This window comes from Corvus moneduloides, chromosome 17 (genome assembly GCF_009650955.1).
Source record: "Corvus moneduloides isolate bCorMon1 chromosome 17, bCorMon1.pri, whole genome shotgun sequence".
NCBI lineage: Eukaryota > Metazoa > Chordata > Aves > Passeriformes > Corvidae > Corvus > Corvus moneduloides.
In genome coordinates, this window is record NC_045492.1 from 2,383,514 (window position 1) to 2,406,068 (window position 22,555).

Genomic DNA, 22,555 nt, shown 5'->3' on the forward strand with positions numbered 1-22,555 from the left:
CTTGGTTCGTTTGCTTTTAGTGTGGTCTGGAGTCACAGGGCTGCCAGAGGAAGCTCAGAGAACCCCCACTTCTGCTGTGGTTTTATGTTCACCTACTGAATGTTTGAATTTCTCAAGCATTTCTTCTCTTAAATTTTAGAAATGCATCAAGTTTCCTGACATTATTGGCTGAGCAAACCCTGTTCCCACACCAGGCAGAGCAGGCAGCTCCTTCTCCTTCCCAAAGCCAGGGTAGGGTCTATTTCTATCCCCTGTAGCTCTGCTGTCAAGCGCTGTTTTCCCAGGACAGGCTTAGAGTGAAATCAGAATTCCCTCCCCGGAACCCACACCGACATCCTGCTGCTGCTGTGCCAGGGAGGAGGGCAGGAAAGCACAGCCCAGGCAGGGAGAATTCCATGTCAGGTGGCTGCCACTCCACAGTTCCCTGCTGCAGGCCAGACCAACCCGGCACTGGCAGGGCAGGGAAGATGCTCCTGCAAGGCTGAATTTGACAGAAGCACAATTTGCCTCCTGGGTGAGGAAAATAGGTTCAAGATGACCAAAAATTTTGTGTCAAGGGGGAGCTTTGAAACTTGTCCAGGATGCCCAGTTCCACATTTAATGCAGAGTATGAACAAGTGGAGGATGCCACCAGCTGCAGGCACTGCTCAGCCTTTAGTGCTGCACTCCAGCTGTGCCCAAACATCTGTGCCCACACTCCAGAGCCTCAGTTCACAACTGCAGCTGGTGTCCAAGGACAATTTTTTGGGTAGGGAATTTTTTGGTTGGTATTTGGCCATGTGCAAGGTGAAAACCAAGTCTGAGGCACTATCTCAGCTCATTTCCTGGCAGGCTGAGTTCCGTGTGAGTAATGTGTGTTCAGAGCCAGGGAATGGCTGTGGTTGGAAAAAGAACCATGGTCCTGTCATGGAATCATGGAATGGGTTGGGTTGGAAGGGACCTTAAAGACCATCTTGTTCCACTCTCTGCCACAGGACACCTTCCACCATCCCAGGGTGCTCCAAGCCCTGTCCAAGCTGGCCTTGGACACTTCCAGGGATGGAGTGTCCATCTGGCAGGGCTGGGGCACATCCCTGCCACCCACCGATTCTATTTGTAGGAGTGAAAGGTGCAACAGGGAATACCCAAAATACGATTTTTGGAAGATCTGAAGTTCCTTCCAGTAACTCTCAGAGCTGCCTGGGACATGTAATCCTGGGAGATTTTCTGTAGTTTCAGAACCAGCGAATGTCCCTCTCTGACTCACAAATAACACCCCAAGTCACCAACTTTCCTGCAATTCGAAGCTTGAAAACGACCTCTTCACTTGGGTCTGTGGAAATGTTTTTTAAAAGATGGTTAAATGGGGAAATAGGTGGTTAAAGAAGTGGTTAGTGGTTAATAAATAGTTTAATAGCTAGCTTTAAATAGTTCTTGTAATTGAGGCTTTTCGAAATTCATGCTCATATAGGAAAAGCAGAGATTTTTGCTTAGAAAATATTGAAATGCAATCTTTTTCTAATTTCACATTATATTGTGGTTAGTGTGGTTGAAGAGGCTAATTGACAATGTCCCTCTCCCCTGAACCGTTTTGGTTTCAGTAACTGGTATTTACCCCGTGGAAAAGAATTCCTGGAAAACCTCCAGGTGGATCCAATCAGATTTCTACAAGAAAGGGGTAAGCAAAACTTTCTATTTTTTAACAATAAATTCTCAGTGCTTTGAGTTTTGAATGTAGCTCCTCTCCAGATTCAGAAGTGTGTGTATGGAAGGTACAGCTCCCAGCAAACAGAATATTCCCTCTGAAAGCTGCTCACCTGGGCAGGAATATTTCACATCCAAATCGGAACAAGGAGAGAGGAATAGCCTGAAATTTCCAGGTGGTTTGTCCTAAGAGCTTTAATGTGGGATTTAGGAAGTCCACATTCAATTTTCTAGGCTGAATCGATCAAAAGAGTTTAAATCTTTTAAGTTTTGGGTCTTTAGTGATGTTTGATCACCAGTTGAACTCTGACTATTGCAGGTTGATATGTTGATTTTGTCCAGGCTTAAAAGGAGTTGGATAAAGGCAGAAAGTTTCTTTCTAGAAAAGAGAAACTTTGCTTTTTGAAAAATGCCCACAATTTGCACTGGAGATAGAAAGTGCAAGTTTTTAGATTTTTGTAGCAAAATTATTTCTTGCTAACTACAGCTGAGCATGGCTATTATTGTTATTATTATTATTATCAACTGTTTCTTCCTTCGATTCATTCAAAACCCTTCTCAAACATCAGCATTATTTTATTCTTCTGAAATGAAGATTAAATAAAATACCAGATCATTCAAATTACTTCAAATGGTTTCATATTTTGTGTTTTCTGAACTACCAGACCTAACTCCTAGGAAATCCACACAGCCCTTGAAATACCTACTAAGAGAAGAAGAACATGGGTGAAAAAAAAGCCCATGAAGTGAAATCCAAGGAGGGAGGACAAAATAAAGTTCAAAAAGTTCCTTTTTCCCTCTCAATTCCCTCAGGCACCTGAGAGCCACAGATTCCCCTGCAGGGAGTAGGAAATGCAGTTATCACTCTGCTCTGGCACAGCAAAGGCTAAAACCAAAATGGTTTAACACAGAAACCTGAATAATTTGCAGAATACGAGAGCAGAGCTTTGAGGACGCTCCAGCATGGGCAGCACCGGAAGTGAAGTTCAGGACAAATGACTTTCCTTTGAAATTTTATAGGCCTTATTGTAAACGGCGAGTGACAAATTTATTTTCAAAATGATGAAAAAAGAGAAGTCCTGCCAGGAAGCACTTTAGTCAGCTGGAATATTTCTCCCCTGGTAACTCTGAGTTATCCATTTTCCTGTGGTTCTGCCCAACTGTGGCCCTGTAAGAAAATAGCCCCAGCTGCTCAATAAATAATAACGCCACTGAACTTCAGACCAAGAAACTGTTATTAAAGTTACAAATCTTTGTGGTCATTATATCGTTAATAAAACATTTATCTATTAATAATGGATATTGTTTCTTACCCAGCTCCTGCTTTAAATGGGAAGAAAACCAAGATAAAATGAATGGCGATTGGGAAATTGCCAATATTTCCTTGCCCTCCCCAGCCAAGGCTGACAAAAGCAGTTCCACTGATAAACTGCTCGTCATTTACAAAGGTTTAAAAATTTTAACAGCCTGACATAAATTGAGGGCTCCATGTTTGGCCTTGGGGCCAGGAGCAGCTGGAATTAATCGGGAGAGTCGGTGGAACAGGAGCTGTGACTGCAAGCCCTGCACGTGTGGTTGGAGGGGCACGGTGCACACATCAGCCCAGCTCTGGATTTCCATGTGCAGCACGCCAGGACACCTCAGGGCCAGCTCCACCTGCAATGTTGGGGAGCTGGAGGGATCCTAAAGGAATAAAAACGTGCTGTGAGGAGGCTGAGAAATAAAAATATGGATATGGGGTGGGCACAGATGGGTGAGCTTGTATTTTTATATTTTTATATTTTTATATTTTTATATTTTTATATTTTTATATTTTTATATTTTTATATTTTTATATTTTTATATTTTTATATTTTTATATTTTTATATTTTTATATTTTTATATTTTTATATTTTTATACTTTTGTAGTTTTATAGTTTTATAGTTTTATAGTTTTATAGTTTTATAATATTCTAGTTTTCTAGTTTTTCAGTTTTATATTTCTATTTTTTTATCTGGTTCTAATTCTAGAATATTTATTTGTTTGTTTGTTTATTTATTTATGGGGGGGTTGGATATTATTATTTTGGGGTTTATTTATTTGGGGGTGGATATCAGGAAAGGTTCTTCCCCCAGAGGGTGCTGGGCACTGCCCAGGCTCCCCAGGGAATGGTCCCGGCCCCGAGGCTGCCAGAGCTCCAGGAGCGTTTGGACAGCGCTGCCAGGGATGCCCAGGGTGGGGTTGTTGGGGTGTCTGTGCAGGGCCAGGGGTGGGACTGGGTGATCCCTGTGGGTCCCTCCCAGCTCAGAATATTCCCAGATTCTGTGATGTGTGTCCATGTGGGCATAAATAACTGTGAATGTTGGAATGGGAATGATGTACCAGGGGAGTCCATTCACAGCGGTGTTCCTCGAAGATGTGGAAAATAGACAGGAATTTCCATTCCCCTGGGCTGGGACACATTTTCCAGGGGCCTCTCTTAAGGCAGACTTGGCAGCTGCAAGGGGAGCCCCATCAGTGCCGTGTTTCTGGGCACGGGGAGCCTCCCAGGGCACACGTCCCAGTCCCTGCTCCCTCGGTGTGCCCATCTGTGCTGCTGGCAGTGTCCCTGTCACCGCAGTGGGACAGGACCATATGGCTGCTGTGATTTCCCAGGGAACGGGGCAGTGTGGGGGACTGCAATGTGCACAAGGATGACTGGAAGCACTGAAATACCAGGTCCACTGGAGAGGCAGGAGAACTCGAGGAGCTCAAATGTGCTCGCTGAGGCACCCGGGAGGCCTGCACCCGCACAGGTCCATGGTGGTGGGAGCAGAGCACACACCACACAGCACTGCAGTGCTCCGGGTGCAGCCTCATCCCACAGCCCAGGATCCCAGGATTTACAGGATGAAGATGGGATTGGTAATTTTCCCTCCTCTCCTTCGACAGAAGCCCCTCCCAGCACAGCCCAGTGCGGAGCAGGGCCCAGCAGGCCGATCCTGCTGGAGGTACTGGTGATGATACCGTTTTGGTTTTTGCCTTTTTTTCCTTATATATTCCCTGTATTCCTTACACATGTATTTGTAGCCTGTTGGATTCGTGGCTAGTTGTCCCAGTTACTTTCCACGGCCTTTCCCTTGGCAGAAAGACGAAATTCCAGAGCTCCAAGCCCAGGGGGTACAAGGCCCCTGTCCTATCTTGGTTCTTCCTGGGAACCAAGGCTGAGGACGGCTCTTCGAGACACAGCTTCATAAACAAAGTACAGCTAGGAGCGAGGGGGGCTCCAGAGAAGGGCCCTGATCTGGGGGGGAATTCCATCACCACTTGTCCTCCTAATTGGTTCTTTTTATCCATTATGCTAATTTCCCAAAACCCATAAAAACTATTCACCCCATGTGGGTGGGCTTTTGTGGACCTTCTCTGTAACCGTCCCTGGAGGCCTCCAAATAAAGATCCACTTTTATATTACCTCCTTACTAAAATGCTCTCAAGCTTCATTTCCAGGTTGGGAAAAAAGACAACAGTGACACATCCTGGTGCTGTTCCTTCCTTTTAATGAGTGGGAGCTGTTGGAGTGAGCTGCCCTTTCTGGCTGCACGGGAACATCCATCCCATTGTCTGGGGAGGATAATTGCTGAGGGCTGGCAGCCCTGTATTCAAAATAGCAGCCTGACCCAAATGAGAACATTTCCCATGTGGCTGAAAGTTTCTTGTTTTCTCTCACAGAAAAAAGTAGGAATAGGGAAAGAATATTCTATTTTTTTTTAAGGAAATGTTCAAGTGTTGGTTTTGAAGTGCTAAACACCCCCAGCTCTCTCAGCCACTCCTCATCAGGCTTGTGCTCCAGAGCCTTCCCCAGCTCCGTGCTGGGGGGCTCAGCTGGAGAAAAGGAGGCAATGTTATTCCAGGGAGCCACATCACACTGTCATGGTTCCTGTGTCTGGTTTCACGGGAGGAACCTCATCAGCTGCTGAGTGATTAAAAATCACCAAAACACAAATACCCCGAGGAGCACATCCGGAGGAAAGCTAACTCCGAGGTGTTTTCTCATGGTGTTTCACACCCCAGCGCTCAGCTGGCAGCTCTGCACTGCTCCCTTCACAGACCTGAACCTTCACAGGGCTCGGGTGTCCTTTTGTCCAGAGCAGCAAATATTTCATACCCAGGTAATTGCTGCTTTACAGTGGTGGGTGGCACACGGTGACCATGAAGGATGGAGCATAAGCTCTGGAGGTGGATCTGATGGAAAGATTCATGTTTGCAGCACAGCAGGGACATTCTGGTGACATCTCCCGCTGTAGTGCCGGGCAGCTGCTGGCTTTTCCATCCCCAGAGTTTGTAGAAATGTCCCTCTCCTGCGGCCTGGAGTGGTCCAGACCCAAAACAAACTGAGCTCTCTGAGGAATAATGAGGAAATAGTGCCCAACAGGCATTTGGTGCTGTTGCAGATGGGCCTGGGGCCACTCCAGGTCATCCAGAATTCCATTAGGAATGTGGCCTGTGGAATCACAATGAAGTAGGGGGGGGTGGGGGTGGTGAGAGCTGCATTTTCAGGTGCTCTGTGTTTGGCACATTGGCACCCGGGCTTTAAATGTCTCCATCCAGATGTTCATGCGAAAGCAAAGCTGCTGAGCCTGTGCTGCAGTCAGATCAATGCCAGCTGAGGTGCCATTAAAGCTCTGTGGCCTCTCCTGTGACAGCACCACAGGGACAGCTGGGGAACGGTGAAGGACAAATTATTGTTTGTAGCACACTGAGGCTGAAGTGCCTCTGCACCAGGAGGAGGGCGAGGGCTGGGGCCCTGCCCTCTGTGTGAGGACATGAAACCACAGGGAAAGTTGGTGTGAATCCTTCAGGAGCAAAAAAAGGTGCTAAATTCATTTTTTCCTCCAAGATGTTACCTCCCTAAAAGATGTAACCCCCATCTGGAAAGCATTTGGAGCAGCTGCAGTGCAGGCAGTGCGTGAGGCAGCAGAGTGAGGGTGCAGAGCATCTGTGCAAAGGGAACTGGCAGGGCCAGGACAGTGCTGGGCAAAAACCAGAGTTTGTTTCTGCATAAACAGCACAGGGAAGAGAAGGATGGAGACTCAGATCTGTAACTAAAGTTAAAGCACCTCAGGGAGCGGAGCAATGGAGCTACTTTGAGAGTTGGAATAAAATGGGCTTTAAGGTCCCTTCCAACTCAAACCATTCCATGATCCCGTTAATTTCTTGCATGGACAGACAGTGATAGGACAAGGGGAAAGGGTTTTAAACTAAAAGAGATTTAGATGTTTGGAAGAAATTCCTCCCTGTGAGGGTGGGGAGACCCTGGCACAGGGTGCCCAGAGAAGTTGTGGCTGCCCCTGGATCCCCTGGAAGTGTCCCAGGTTGGATGGGGCTTGGAGCAACCTGGGCTAGTGGATGGTTTGGGGTTGGAACTGGATGGGCTTTAAGGTCCCTTCCAACCTAATTCATTCTGTGATTCTATGAAATAAGCATCAGAAACTCAGGAATGAATGAAATTTAAGTGCAAGGAAAATAGAGAAATATGTCACATCCAGATTATTAAGAACTGTAAGTCCTCAGTAAATTCCCACTATGTTTATTCCTACAGATTAAACAGAGAGTTTTAAAGAAGGCATAGCGAGTTTTGTTTCTATTTTCACTTTTCACTAATTTTACTCTTGGCTGTTGGGAGGACAGACACTGAGAATGCAGAGAGGAGCAAACCCATGATTCAGTTTTCATTCTTGGCCTTGTGTTCCTTGGCTTTCCATCCGTAGCCTGGGGGAAGTTTACAAGCTCAGAAATCACTTTTACCTTGAAATGGATCGGTTAAAAATTAACACAATTGTAACTAAGTTTAAAGGATTAAATTAGAAGTACTGTGCAAGAAATGTAAAGTCAGAGCATGCCTATAATATCATGGTGAGGTGTTCTATGTTGTCAAATTAAAATTTTTAATTGAATTTGCCTCTTTAAAAATTATTTTGCTTCTACAGTGTTATCTAGATGTTTTACTCTGCTGTGGAGGAACAGAGAGAAGCTGGAGCAAACAAATCAACTATTGCATACAAACACACCCTTCCCTTCCAGCTTTATCCCATGGAATTACTTTAGCCCATTGGGGAGGTTTTTGAGTCATGCTGAACATTCACCTTTCCAGAGAAAATATGGCAATCAAATATCCTCTTCCAGAGCATTTGCCTCTGCTCCAGGTGCTGGGGTGGGCTGGGGTGAGCCCTTGACACCATCAATTCTTCCTCAACACCATCAATTCTTCCTCAACACCATCAATTCCCCCTCCCACTGCTGCTCCCAATGGACATGATGGTTCCTGGGAGGAGACAGGGTTTGTTACTGATCAGCTTCTGCCAAATGCAAATCCTTCTGGGGATAAGGGGTATTATTAATGCCAGACACGGAGGAAATGCCCCCCCTGCCGAGTGAGTTATGAGGTGCTGGTGAGGTTTTTCATGCAGGACAGCTGAGGAAGCAGCACCAGTGAGAGGCTGTTATCAAATTATCCACTTTTTCAGGTCCCCAGCCACGTTATCCCGGGATGTTCACTCATCAAGGAGTTAACAGAAGGATGTGTACATTCACAGAAATTCCAGCTGTGGCTCCAGGAGGGGAGTGGTAACTTGGGATGGGATGTCCTTATCCCTCCTGCAAAAAGAGCTTTTCCTTGGCCATGGGGCAGACGAGTGCAAGGGACTGGGTGCCCTGAGGAGCGGGGTGGGATGGAGCAGGGATGAGCTGCTGGGAAGGGAGGCACAGCCTGGGCTACCCCTGTCCAGGTGCAGGGTGGAGCAGAGCCTGGGGCAGCCTGGGGCTGAGCCATGTGGGAATGTGCTTTGGAGCCAGCAGGAAGGGAGGATGCAGGATCCTGCCCTTTCTGCACTTTGGGGCACTTGAAACCTTCCTCTGTGAGGGGCCAGGAGCTGCAGAGGAGGGGAAAAGCAGCCCTAAAACACCCAACAGGAGGGATGATCCATGTGTGTGCTGGGGCAGTGTCCATGGGGTGATCCCAGCTGTGCAACCCTGTGCTGAGCTCCTGGGGGAGCGGGTCAGGGGCCTAGAGACTCCTAAACCACGGACTTAGGGATTTCTGCGGGGTCTGCAGGATGAGAAAACACCAGATTCTGCAAGTTTTTTAATACGAGTCTATGAAGGTCACAGAATTACAGAACAGCCTGGGTGGGAAAGGACCTTAAAGATCACCCAACCCCCTGCCATGGGCAGGGGCACCTTCCACTAGACCAGGCTGCTCCAAGCCCTGTCCAGCCTGGCCTGCAACACTTCCAGGAGTGGGAGAGGAGGAGGTTTGTGGTTTCTGTGGATAACTCTGAGGGCTGACTGTGATTCTCCCCCTCTTCCCTCCAGCACTTGCTGCTGTCTCAGCTCCAAGAGTCTCGCTGATTCTTCACCCTTTCCTTCCACACACACCCCATTTCCCTCCTTGTCCGTGTCATTACACCAGCCCCCACAATTCCCAGTTTTTATTCAAGGGACCTCTGAGCAGGCTGAGGAGAAGGTATCTCATCCCACCCAAGGGCAGCTCCTGTCTGCTGAGCACCAGCACAACGGGGACACTCAGTGTTCCAAACTTGCTGGACCAGAAGCTGCTCCTCAGTTTTCTCATCTAAGTTTATAAGGAAGTTTTAGAGTGGGAAAGGGTTGTGTGTGCATTCCACTCCCTGAAAATTGCTTGCTATGGCCCCAGCATTCTCCATCACTTGGAGCACTGCAGATCCATCAGTGGGATGCACATTTTCCCAGGGTCACTGGGACAGCAGGGCAGTTTTCCCAGGGTGGGTCTTTCTCCATACAGAGAATGCCACAGACACCTGCCATAAACCTTCTGTTGCTGCTCTCCTTTTGGTTTTCTTCCTCTCCTGCTCCTCTCCTGACCCTTGGAAGGGGTCAGGATGCACCTGTGCCTCAGCAGTGGGATCAGACTGGCTCCTCCACACAGGTACCTCCCAGCAATTTGGTATTTCAGTCACCGCCCTTCTCGAGCTCTGAATTCTAGGAAGCAAATTTTGCCCAATAAAGGGATCGATCAGCTGCCCTGTGCATGTTCTCAGTGCTGTTAACAAAACCATCACATAAACACTGCTTCAAATCTCTGCTCAGGTACTGCTCCCAAAACCTCGGCTCACGGCGCTCGACGAAATGAGCCCAAAGAGCCCTTTTGTGCTGCAGCTCCCTGCCCCTCTCACAGCTCCACAGTGGCTTTGCTTTCCCCAGTGCTCTGGGAAAAGGGAGGTTTGGGGTGGGGTGAGCAATTGGAGGAGAGCAGGCTCCTGCTCCTGCATCAGGAATTCCTACAGCAGAGAAAGAGCAGGGAATTTGGCTGGGGAAATCAGGAGGTGAGCTTGCAATGGGCTGCAGGAAAATGAGGGTCTGGGTAGGGCTGTGCAGAGGTGGAGGGGCAGGGTGGGAGCAGCCTGTTCCTCTGCTCCATGAGGGAATGAGCAGAATTCCATGCCTGTCCTCTGTGTGTCTGCCTCCAGAAAATGCAAACTGCTGCCTCTTCCCCACAGCAGATTCTCTGTACATGAATTATTTTGATAGTTTTTTTGATTGAAAAAGTATCTTAACGTAGAATAATTCCAGAAGAGAAAGCAAAGGCTGGTTTACATTGCAGGCTGCAGTAAAAAAGACGGATAGAGGATGTCACCAAAAAAAATCAAAAAGGGGGAAACACTTCAAAAAAGCCAATAGTTTTTCATAAAATCTTTCATGTTCTACTAAAGGCCATTTTTCAACCAAATGATTCTTTGCCTTGTCCTAGGCTTGAAAAATATTAAGCAGCATCTCCCAAGGCCACGCTGGAGAGGCTGGAAGGGAAGGGCTGCATTTCACTGAGGGGGCTCCCAGCTCCAGGGGCTGTGCCTGGGATCACTTCTGGGATATTTCATGCCCTCAGTTCTTCCCTTCAAGTTCAGTTTCGCCTCTGAATTTTTTGGTGCTACTCCTATTTTTATGTCTTATGAGGTGGGTGGTCATGCTGGGGGCATCCTGGACTCGATGGGGCTGGAGTCTCTCCAGAGGCTGGATTGACATGTTGGACTTTTCACAAAGCCATGGAGTGACAGGACAAGGAGGAATGGTGTTAGGGTGAAGGAGGTCAGGGTTAGATGGGATATTGGGAAAAAATCCTTCCCTGTGAAGGTGGGGAGGCCCTGGCACAGGGTGCCCAGAGAAGCTGTGGCTGCCCCTGGATCCCTGGCAGTGCCCAAGGCCAGGCTGGACGGGGCTTGGAGCAGCCTGGGACAGTGGAAGGTGTCCCTGCCCATGGCAGGGGTGGGGCTGGATGGGCTTTAAGGTCCCTCCAATCCAAACCAGTCCATGATTCTGTGGTTCACCCACTCCAGGTGGTCAGACAGGCCCTGCAGCCCCTTCAAATGGACCCAGGTCTGGGTTTGGCCCCCTCAGCTGGGAGAAGGACAATCCTTGTAGGTGCTGTGAAGAGGAATGAGGGTGGGCAGGGCTCATCCCTGACTTTCCCAGCAGATTTGCTTCCAGGGGAGAGTTTGTTTGCAGGCACAGCCATAAGGACAGGCACATCCATGGTCCCAGAGTGTGCTTGGAGCTTTATCCACGGAGCCACCTGTGCTGGGGGGGTGTGACAGGCTGAATGCAGCCCTCAAATCCTCCTGGAGATTCCTCCAGCACAGAACCCCAGTGAGCCCTGGGGGGGAACTGCCTGGAGCTGCCCTCATGTGTGTCCTGCATCCCTCTGCCCCATCCCTGCCCGCTTGGGCTGGCTCTGCTCTCCCAGAAACCTGGATCCATGCTCCAGGAGGTCAGGGCTGATGATGCTGCTGCATTTGCTGTCTCCACTTCCTGGCCCTCATGACTGCTGCCCTTCAGAGGGGGCTGAACTCACCAGGCTTCTGAGAAATGGACTTTTGTGCACTGCCAGCTTGTTTCCACCTCCACCCGGAGCCAAGCACCGTGTGCTTTTCACTCTAACTACCCGGAGAGATCTGCACTGAAGCAGGGAATTGCTCCATTACAGAAACTGTGGCTGAAAATGAAGTTGTTTTTCTAATGGGCCAAATATGTACATCAGAATGTTACAAAAAAAAGCCCCAGCAATTGCAGTTTAAAATGACTTGGCAGGATCTATTTGCTTGCTATCGCATTTGCTTGCTACCTGATTTATTGCCAGCATGGGGTTTATTGCAGGAATGAAAGACTTGTAGCCAGAGGTCTGTGAGTTATCCCTGCAGGCTCCTGCCCTGCCTTCAGCACCCACCCTGCTGCATCTGGGGGTGACAGAAGGCAAGGACCAGCCTCTGAGTAAATATTGGGTTTGCAACCTCCGTGCTCATCTCTTGGGCTCTTTGAGGGGTTGGGCAGGGTCACTGTCAGTGGCTTTGGAGGGGAATTTTTGGATGGAAACCATGGACATTGGGAGGGTGTGACCCATGGGAAATTCACCTGGGGATTTCAGTGTGATTGCAGGGATTTCTCTCTTCTTCCTCAGCTTTCAAACCTTTGTGGCTCTGGTCTGGAGGTTGGTGTCCCTCTGTCACCAGCAGGGCTCTGCTAATGCTGTCCCTGGCTCTCCTTGTCTTCTCCTGTGCTTTCCACCGAGCCTGTGTCCATCCCTGGCAGCACATCACTCCTGGGGGCCACCCCACCAGGCCCCTCTGACCCCAGTGAGATCACAGCTCTGCATGCAGACCCCAAGTTCCTCCTGGCTGGATCAGGCTGGGGAGGAAGAAGTAAGATTCCTTTTGCAGAATATGAGTCCAATAATCAAAGTCACCATTAATCCCTGAGTGTAATTTAGCTGAGGGCTCAGCTGTCGCTCAGTGTGTCCCTTCAGGACACTTCAGAGCCGGAATTTCTGTGAGAGGAGCCCTTCTCCTGTGCCATAGAACCAGCTCTTCCCCTTGCTCTTTCCATGTCTCTGCTGGCTCCTGCTCTCCCCACAGCTCTTCGCTCTCCTGCTGTGCTCAGTGACTTTTCATGCACCAGCTTTGCAGCAGTGAACCCGAGCTAGGGACCCCTTCTAGTAGGTGCTGAGAACTCCCATTTCTGACTGTTCTTCCCTCTGGACAGCCATGTCTTTCCTGGGCTGACATGTGAATACAGCCCAAGCAAACCCAGGCTTCAGTACTCCTGTCATGTGTTCACCAGTGCCTTTCTCACTGACAGAGGCTCCTCCTTTCAGCGAGATAACATCCCCTGTGCCATCAGAAATAACCATTGGACAAACATATCCCAGTCCTGCAGTCTCCTGCTGTACTTGTCTGAAAGCAAAGCAGGGAGAGATCCCAAGTCAGAACTGCAATTTAATGGGAAAATTAAAATCAATGCAGGGGTACAGAGACACTGCCAGAGTCAGGACACAGCCCGGCACCTGCCGGGCAGGGCGCTGGGAGCAGCCCCATTAAATGGTGGCTGCAGCCCTGCTGAAGTGATGGATGTGGCTCTGCTGAAGCCGTGATCCTGTAGAAGGGTCTGGTGTTCCCCTGCAGGTCCAGTGCTGCTTATGGAGCTCTTGTCCTCTGGGAAGCCAGGAGGTCAGGGCTGCCTGTGCTGTTCCAAACCTCAGCTTAGAGCCAGGCAGGAACGCTCGGTTCCTCCCCCTGGGCGGAGCATCTCCCGGTGGGATGATGTAACTTTAGGGGCCATGCAGTGAGGCTTGGTGGCCCATTAGCAGAAGATATGGCCCGGAGGGAGTTATCAGGGATGTGTCATGGAAGAGATAAAGAACCCTGCCCCAGCTGGTTTCAACAGCTGGTGATAGAATGCTCGATTTTGGTTACATCTTACGCTGTAACCTGAGACAGCTGCTCATTCCTGGCATTTTGCAGGCACTGTGGGACACGGAAAGCACAGACAGCAAGAAGCTCTCTGTGGCCTCCACACAGGGTGAGATGTACTCAGTGCTCTTTGCTTCAGGGAATTCTGTCACAGATCTTTTCAGTGACATTCCTGAGATTCCTGGACGATGTTTTATAGCCTGGTGGGAATGTAGAGAGGGAAATACCCCTGGATCTGATGGGAGTAGTGGTCAGTGCCATGATTGGGATTGCTGTACCCTGGTTGCTCTTTCCAAGCTTGTCAATCCCTGTCTCCCTGGGCTCAGTCTTTATGTTTGTGGTTCTCTGCTTTCCTTACATTATTCAGAGCTAAGTGCAGTGACAGCAGGGTCCTGTCACAGTAAAGCTGAAGTCATTTTAACTGTGACTGACAGCGATCCCTGTCACACAAACATGAAGTCACACAAACATGAAGGCTGGAGAACATTGTTTCTCTTCTAGACATCACCCACTTGCCCTAAGCCAGAGCTATCTATGAACCATCTCCCTGTTCCAAACAACTTCTTCCTGTATATTCATCAAACTGCTTTACAAGTTGCTGGGATGATGCTGAGGTGTGTGATGGGCTCAGCAAAATTAAATGTCTTGTGGTGTCCTTTTATCAAAGACCCCAAACTGTGACAGGCATGTAAGAGAAGAGAAAGTTTTTAGGGTTTTTCCCCACCCAAAGGGTTCAGTCTGAGCTTTGACAAAGACTCAGATCATGCCTGAGCATGAGGTGATGCTTCAGCTCCATCAGGTCTGTTTGTTTTCCCACCAATTAAATCTAAGGGGCTTTCTGGAGAACAAAGGGCAGGAGCAAGCTGGAATTGAAGGAGTAAGTACCCAGGCACCAGATCAATCCCCAGGCAAGCTCAGCATCCAGTCTGATCTCCAAGGGAAGCAGCAGGACGTTTGTCAGATTGCGGGGCTGTGTTAGTGAGCACGGTGGTGGCACTGCTGGATTCCATTTCAAGGGATTTGAACAAAATAGGAAGATTTAAGGAAGTCTCAACACCTGTGTTTGGGGGAGACTGGGTGATTCAAATCCGTTTTGCTTGAGCAGAACTTTCTGTTGCCACTCCCCTTCTCTGATCTGCTAAGAATCGTTTTCTTGCAGAGCAAAGAGTGTGTGGAAAGAGAAGCCAGCCCAAATGTTGTCTGCAGAGTTTGACCTAGATTTTCCAAGGGATTTGGCTATGCACAAGCATTCACTAATCTAAATTCAACCACCTGTCTCCTTGTGCTGGTAAACCAAAAACTACTGATGCAAATGGACAAAGACCTTTTTTTTCCCCCACACGATTCCTGATCAGCCTGTGGCAGTGCAGGGAGCACGCTTGCAAACTGAACATGCAGCCAAACGTGGTTTTTTCACAGCTAAACTCCCTTGAAAAGTATTAATCCTGCACACTAATTAGTCAGAGTTCAGAATCTGATCCCAGGAAATATGCTCACTCAGCCAAAAATAGGAAGATGGTTGCAGATATCCATATGCATACATTCCTGTTCTGCATGTGCAGCGAGCTCTAAATGCGCAGATTTCAGAACAGCCTCGACATGAGAACTTTTTAATTAGACTGGTGGCCTTACAGAACATTTCCTGTCGGGATAAAGTGCTAAGTAGGGAAAAAGAACTATCTGGAGAACAAAATGCACTTTTGCAGAAACGCCCAGGAGTCTGCAGGCAGCAGATCAGCAGTGCAAAGATCCCCGGTGTCCAAAGGCTCCCCGAGCTGACAGGGACATGTATCCGAGTGGGAGGGATGTCACTCTGGTTCTCAGGCACTGTCACAGCTCTGAGCCACGGGCTGGACAGGCTGTGGCTTTGTTCCAGCTGAGAGATCCAGGCTGCAGATCTGCCGTGTTCCTCATGAGGGGCCCTGCCTGGAGAACCCAACGTGTCAGCAGGAGATGGGGTGGTGAGCGATGGGATCTGACAGGGAACAGGGAGCACATTTCCATGGCAGGAGCTCCTTCAAATGGCTCCAATTCCCAGCATTTAGAGACTTTTGGCAGAAGCTCTGTCACAGCTGCCCTGTCAGCCCGGGCTCTCCTGACCACAGGGAACGCTCCACGGGGATGGGCATTGTATCCCACACTGTTGTCAACCTGCATTGCTGGACTCAGCCTGTTCTGGAACTTTCCAAACCTTTCAGGAGCCATTATTTCACTGTCAGAGGAGTTTTGCCTCCAGTGGTCGAGCCAGCTTTAATTATTCCAGAATAACAACTAGAGCAACAAAACCTTGTGTTGTGGTGGGAGCTTTCCTCAGCTCCAGCTGCGATTCTGAGACCCTTTGGGCCGCTTGGCTGCTCGTGGGGGTCACTGGGGCTTGTAGGAGGCAGCTGAAGATGAGTTTGCCCATACAGGGAGCAGGTTTTGCCCCTTTGCTTTTGAGTATTGTGCCCAGAGGAGCCACCTCAGCTGCTTTCCTGCCACCTTCCCCTGGCTGCTGCTGGGCATCCTCTACTTGGGCTTGAAACATTCATTAGGGACATAATTAACATTCTCATAGTTATGAAAGAGTAGGAATAGGGAAAATTAATTCCATCAGAAGCACAAATCGGGGCTGTGAGTTCTTCTCTTGACCTGAGGGGTCTCAGACATGAGTCTGGTGTTCTTATTATGTCACACCTTATACAAATAAGGGATAAAATAGCAGCTCTGTGAGCGAGGAGACGTTCAGGAGACAGAGGAGTAGAAACACGAGTTGGAACTTCTGACAGCAGAGTGCTGCAGTAGAAGGTTATTTTAGAACTTGCTGCCTCAAGGGAGTTTGCACTTTCTTGCCTCGCAGTCAGCCAAAGATGTTGATGCCAATTTAGTAGGAATTAAATGTATTCTCTCAACTTCAGGCATTTTTCATAAGTTGCTCTAAGTAAGATCTCTTTTTTTCCCCTCTTTCACTTTCTCTGGGTGCATGGCTTTTGATCCAGCCTAAAAAGCAGAAGGTTCAAATCAGCCTTACAAACAGAGCTGTCGTTCAGCTCTCTCCTTGGCAAAAGCTGTATTAATATCTCCTGAAGTGTCTCAGCCAGCGATCAAAATCTCGCCTGCATTGCCATGGTAATGCAAAGGAAACTGAATTCCAATATGACAAAATCCCTCCTCTCTTCACCCCGTCATTATCCCTGCTGTGGGACAAACAGGCAGCACTGACAACAATCAGGTGTCACAGCACTGGAATGGGGCAGGACAGGGAACCTGCCTCTCCTCAGGAGTGCTGGAGATGCTTCCCCTCCCTTATCCTGGATGTATTTGCTTTGTTTCCAGTTACTAGGTGATTTTCAGAACCTTCAGCTCTTGGCCATGCTTTTATATGTCTTTTTCTCTTTTTTCTTTTTTTTTATTTTCTCCCCACTTGCATCTTAGATTTCACTTAGCAATAACGAGCTCATGGCTGTGAGGGTTGTAGAGAAAATGCAGCAAGGCTGGAATAGTGTCCAGCTTTCGTCTTGTGCTCCTTCTGCTCCCACTCAGCAGTGCCCTCTTCCCTCTACATTATCCCAAGGAACTCTTTTGTGTCTCCTCTCCTGCCCCAGTCAATGATCATTGCTTTTCCAGAATCACCTTTGAAATTCATAATTAAAAGATTCAAATGGCAAAACACTTTAAGATTGACACCATCATTTTCCAGCTGCCCTAAACTTTTGTAACTACTTTTTTTAGTGTTTATTTTTAGAAAGTCTTCACCTGCCTAGCTCAAACTCCTCTGCAGGTACTGCCAACCACCTGAAAAGCTGGAGCCCAGCATTTTTAAGAGCCCTTGCAGAGGTAAATGCAGGCACTATTCAATCCTTTTACCCTCCAAGACCGGAGCCAAGATGCTGGAGTCAGCACAAAGAACCAAATCACCTCCTGCCTCAGTCTTGTGGGTGAACTCCAGCCAAAGGGGGCTGCATGTTCTCAGCCACATTGGCCTCAATAATCCAATTTCCCACTGATGTTGAAGGTTATTTTTTTCTTTGTGCCTTAAAGCACTTGTATAAACACATTCTGATGCCCACACTTGTTCACCAAGTGAATGTCCCAAGCTAAGTTCTAATGGGAAATTTGACCAGAAATGCACAAAAGTGAAGATATTTTCCATTCCAGGGTTCCCTATCAGCTCTCTATTTGTACTTATAATCAAGGAGTACAATCAGGGCGTTTGTAGCAGCTTTCCTTGCAGAGTTGGTGTGTGCATGACTTTCCTATGATATTTTCAAAAATGAAATTGATTCCTTTTATTTGGAAGAAAATCAAACACGAAATAGAGACAAACAGAAAGATCCTGACCAGTTCTACCTCGTAACCAAATCTGCTTTCAGAGTGAATGACAGAGAAGAAATAGCATGTTTAAAAAAGAAATAAATAAATTGAAAGTGCCCAGACCAAGTCTGAATTCTGGGGCTGTGTTTTCCCAATAATGGAGACGTGTAGTGCTTTCAACCCTGTCTCCCACTGAAATCCATTCAGACTCCTGCAGAACCTCTTGTCCCCTTTGATAACCCAAATGTTGTCACTGCTTTTCAAAGCCATCACTCCTGAGATGTCTCTCTGGGAAGGGCACATGGCACTAATAACAGGAGCTGCATGTGAGGGAAATCCATTGTCAGGGAGATGCTCTGGAATAGGATACAGAGGACAGTATTGCAGAAATGTCACAATTCATCCTCTTGATAATGCATTCCCTGGGAGCTGCACAAAGACAGAGCAAAGAAAGAGAGGCATTTGTATGGCAGCAGCACCCCAGAGCCTCGACAGGAATTCAGGAGGAGCTTTGTGTGCCAGGGGGAAAAAGTCGCTTTCCCAATTCTTTTTATCCTCTCAGTGCAGAAACCACCCACGGCAGAGCTGCTGCTCCTGAGTTACAGCCAGTGACTCTGGCAGACTGTGCCCATCCCTCAGAGCTGCACCCCCTGCCTGGGACATCTGCCCCCCAAAGCAGGACACCACAAACACCCTGTCCCAGCTCTCAGGCTGGTCAGAAGGGAATTCCCTCTCCCACATGCACAGCTGGCCCAGGAGCTTCCCCAGCCCCAGCTCAGGCAGACCCTGGCCTGAAACTGGTTGGGAGTACAGTGTGCTCCACCATTGTCCTCATGTCCTTCCTCTGGTGATGGCCATGGATGCAGCCACCAGGACACCAGAGGAACCTTTGGCCACTCTCAGCAGTTCTGATCTCCTTGCAAAGCCTGCCCAGGGCCTGCCTGCTGCTACCTTCCCTAGGAAGTTGATCTGGAGTTCAGAGGCAAAGCTTGCCTCAAGTCACCCTGCCATGAACCCGGATTAATGCCACCATCCCCGCCCAGTGAATCTCAGCCCTCATCACTGGGGTGTCATTAGCTAATTGCCTTAGGCCTCCCACCCCACTCCTGGCAGGGCTGTTTTGCTGTCTCACAACAGATTGTGGGACCAAAATCAGATGAGTTGTCTGAGGTCCCACAGCCGGTTTAGTCTGCTCCTGTTCCCAGCTGTGTGACCTCCAGCTGCCTCCCCGCCCCGCTTCTTTGATTTCACACTTTTTGCAAGCCTCATGAAACAATCTTTTCAAATAAGTGCATTCAGAGAAGAAAAGGGTAAAAATGTACCATTTTTATCATGGAGCAAAGCCTGTAGGTAACCCTGATCTGGAGTGGAACAGGGTGGGTTTCCTCTGAGGGGACTGAAGGAAAAATGAGGAGCCTTTGTCCATAAACCTGACCATGGCAGCAGGTCCTGCTCAGCAATAAGGACCATGAGTGTGTACGAGCACAGGTAGCCCTAGAGGTGATAATTACACACCAGTTAATCACTGCCCAGGAGCCTGAGAGCATCCCCAGCACTCTCCTCAGCTCCTGCAAAGACGCTGAATATCCCATTAGAGAGGAGCTTGGGTTAAGATCTGATACCCTGCTGTGTCTTAGCCACAATTAAACCACAAGTAAACCACAAGTAAACAGATGAATAACAAAGATGCCCTTTGTTGCCAAAAAAAAATCAGAGTTATTGGCTAAATATTTACTTGTCTGAGGATGTGAGCAGCTTATGCCAATGCAAGCCATGATGCCTCCTTGTTTTATACTCAGCAAAACCACATGGAAGCTGTTAATTGATTAAACTTCCATTGTGCTTTGCTTGGATACTTGTGGGCAAACAAAGCCCTTTCTACTCCCACAGTCCATCTGCCTGGTTCATTAAAGGGTGATTTATCCAAGGTTTGTGAAGCTGGACCACATCATGCCCAGATCTGGTTTCTCAGCCTCTCCTCAAATCACCGAATTCCAGAATGGGTTGGGTTGGAAGAGACCTTAAAGATCATCCCATTCCAACCCCCTGCCATGGGCAGGGACACCTTCCACTACCTCAGGTGGCTCCAAGCCCCGTCCAACCTGGCCTTGGACACTGCCAGGGATCCAGGGGCAGCCACAGCTGCTCTGGGCACCCTGTGCCAGGGCCTGCCCACCCTCACAGGGTAGGATTTCATCCCAATATCCCATCTAGCCCTGCCCTCTGGCAGTGGGAAGCCATTCCCCCTTGTCCTGTCACTCCATCCCTTGTCCAAAGTCCCTCTCCAGCTCTATTGGAGCCCCTTTAAGCACTGGCAGGGGCTCTGAGCTCTCCCTGCACCCTTCTCTTCTGGCTGGACACCCCCATCTCTCCCAGCACCCTGGGGAGATGATCCAGATCCCAGATCACAATGGATGGTGACACTTTCCAACCACTCCTTCCCTGCAGGCTCATTGCAGAGCAGCCTCCTGGCCCTGCCTCTGCCCACCTCCTCCTCAGATCTGAACAGCAAGCTGTGACTTTTGCTAACATCCCAAGGCACTCCTTCCTCCCCTGCAGCCGCCGTGGGGTGGTTGGGACACCTGGCTCGGCAGAGCTGGTGGCTGAGTGAGTTTCTAAATGAAATCTATTCTATAGAGTGGAATTCCCAAGGCTCCTCTGGCCGAAGGAGACAATTCCAATACAACCTCATTAAAGACTAATGTGTGTTGCAGGCAGCCACAAACATCCCGGCAGCTCCCGCGTGCCGCCAGGGAGAAGCGGATGGAGCGCTATAAAAGCTTTATGAATGACAAACTTGCCAAATTGCTGTTTAAACAAGGAAGCAAATGGGAAGACCATCTGCATCAGATTGAAACTGCTCATAATCCTGTCACTTGTGCCAGCATGGTGTGTTTAAGCTCTTGAGTTGGCACATGCCCAAGAGACACAGAAATTTGTAGGTTTTGCCGCAATGTTCCTCGCTCCCTGACAGGATCTCAGCTCCCTTTGCCATTTCTATGGATTTCTGATGGAACAGGCAGCTTTTCCCCTTCCTTCATCCCAGAGTGAGCCCCTGCTGTGCTTTGGGCTCTGCAGGCTGGGGAACCACACTGAGAACCCCCAGACTCTCAGTCACTACTCACTGTCTCCCACCTACTGGTCCATAGTAGGGACCATCCCATGGTCCTGCCCTGCCTCATCTCCAGCACCAAACACCTCACCCCTCACCTGTTCCCCCTGAAAGGAGTGAGAGGGATTTGTCTGTACAAACAAACTGTGGGTCTGTTGATAGGTAAAGCCAGATACTGAGAGATGAAAGCAATGGAAAGAACCATAAATTCCATAGGAAAAGAAAAAGGAGGAGTACACATTGGAAGAAGGTCTCTATTAGGTGATGCGGGAAGTCTGTACCTCTCAAGTACCTCAGCCAATGGGGAAAGAGAGGGAAATGCGGCCGGGAAATTGGGAATAAAAGGAGGCTGCATCCTCTAACAATTTGAGAGACCCCATGGGAAATGCCCATGACCTCTCCCTTTATTTGCATAAAGTAACAGGACTCTTCTGTCTCCTTTTTGGACATAAACCTCTGTTGTTCGTGGATTAATTTTCCTGACACCCCTCAGCAAACCCCCACCAGGCCAGCAGTGCTGCTGTCCTGCCTGTAAAGACAAGAAAATGAGACATTAAAATGAATGTCTGAAGTTATGAGATGAGCCTGAACCCATCTTTCTGTTGCTGGAGTAGAGTGACCTTCCATGCCCTGCCCCTCCATCCCGGGGCTTCACACCATCCACAGGCTCCTTTCCACTCCTGGCAATTACTACAAACACCAAAGAGATTGGAGGGAAAGGCAAACCACCAGCCCTCTCTGCTCATGTAGATCTTTATCTCATCTCTTCACACGGAGCTTTGAAAGACAACTAAAACAAGTTACTGATAATTAGCTCGAAAGACACACAAGCAATTGTGCTTTATCATGTACAAGCTCTTTGATAATAGGCCAGGCCTTGTGCCATGAATTGCTAATTGAGCCTTTCTTAGCAAAATGTTTTGCTTAATTAAAGGGTGTACTGATTTATAAACACCTCCCTAAATATTATTCACTTTTGCATCTGCTGAAAAGAGCTCAGGCTGTTCCTGCACTCCAGTACTCCCTTTCAAATTATTCCATTCTACCCAGCCATGCTCTTTCAATACTGATTGTGACAGATTGAGGAATTATTAAATCATAAATACCAAGAGGAAAAGCCAGTGATACACTTAATGGGAACTGTTCTCAGAGCTCCCAAATATTTCAAAGAATGACAAAACCAGAAGGAGACGGGAAGGCAGAACTGAAGCTCTTGGCCCAGCTCTGTTCTCCCTCGTGCTGGAGTAAATCATGACCCAGAGCTCAGTCTGATGCAAAAGCAGAGGAAGGATCTGTCTCATTTTTCCTGCAAGATCGCTGAGACTTAATTCACACCTGACTCTCTGCTGCCTCTCATGGTGCTTGCATAGGGGGATCACCAACACATTCAGTCTCTGGCCCTGCACAGTCCAGGACATGCTTTTTCACCTTTTTTCCTCTCAGTTGGTGCTGTCGAGGCTTTTTCTCCTGCAGTTGCCCCATCCAGGTCTGTGCTGTGCTGCAGAGGAATGGAATCCATGGGTGGTGTTCCATAGGACCTGTCTGTCCCCAGAGTCCTGGAGGCTTCAACCTGGGCCTGGTGGCAGCAGGAGCCTGGTCAGGAGGCTGCAGCCCAGCTCAGAGTGTTTGGGATGCCTGCAAGAACACACCTGGAGGAGGGGGAATTAGAGAGATGGACCCTGCAAGGGATCCAGGGCCAGGCAGCTGGTGCAGAGGTGTGGGGAATTTGGTGG